The following is a 1,175-nucleotide window of genomic DNA, read 5'->3' as shown; positions in this document are numbered from 1 at the left end:
TGTGCTAGTGCTCGATGGCGATTACTTTTGCATGCTGCAGTGACAGAATCAGGATCAGGATCAGCAAGTGGCAAGCAGAAGACGAGTCTGGAAATCAGCCTATTTGCCGGAGGACCACAACAACGGAAATGCTGCACACGTCTGTGGAACCGGCACGTATGTTCGTTCTGCGGGCGGGGGCGGTTCGGACTAAAACGTTTGCGGCTGCAGATTCAGGGGCGTGCTAGACCCGCGGAGATGGCAACAGGAGGGGGAGGAACTTTTGGATGTGACGGTGAAACTCATCGAAGGGTAAGAAGCTGTCAAGCTGACAGTGACGGCTGTAGTTCCAAGAAGCGTGACACAACTTCGAGAATTCCGGCGAGCAAATCAGTGGTTTAATTTTCAACTTTTAAGTGCATTTCTATATTGCGCGTTACTATTATAACTTAAAAGTTAAAAGTTATAAGTTATAAGAATATAATATAAAAAATATATATATTATCAAATAACGTTTTTAAAAACGTTAATCAAAAACAATATGGAAAAATAACGTTTTTAAAAACGTTAATCAAAAAAAATAAAGAAAAATAAAGTTTTTAAAAACATTAAACAAAAACGTAATAATTAAAAACGATATTTTTTAAATGAATAAACAAAACTGAAAACGAAAAAATTAAAAACGTTTTCCATCCCTGCTATATCTATATATATAAGAATCTAACTTGATTTTGGAGACGAAGGAAACCGGTTTGTTTGTTTATTTATTATTGTTATTATTATTATTATTATTATTATTATTATTTATTATTATTATTATTATTATTATTAATTATTTATTTATTTGTTTACACTTGTATTTTAGATTCTGAGTGGAACGATGAATGTATTGATTTTACAATGATGTGTGTTTTTTTTTTTTTTTTAAATTTTTTAAATTTTTAAATTTATTTATTTTTTTATTTTTGTGTCTGTCATCACCTTTTAGGACAGTAAAAGTGCTTGGATTTTCTTCAACAGTACCTTTTCTGATAGGAAAGTGAATCTAGTTGGTACTTTGGGGGGTCAAAAGTAACATTTTTCCAATAGTTTTCAAAAGTGCCGTGAAAAACAAAAGAAAATTTAAGGAAAAACGGGAATTTTTACGCAAAATCTGTTTTCGAGAAAATTGATTTTGGTTTTTGGTGTAACTTTAA

Source organism: Acyrthosiphon pisum, chromosome A1 (genome assembly GCF_005508785.2).
Source record: "Acyrthosiphon pisum isolate AL4f chromosome A1, pea_aphid_22Mar2018_4r6ur, whole genome shotgun sequence".
Lineage (NCBI taxonomy): Eukaryota > Metazoa > Arthropoda > Insecta > Hemiptera > Aphididae > Acyrthosiphon > Acyrthosiphon pisum.
This window is presented reverse-complemented; position numbering follows the sequence as displayed.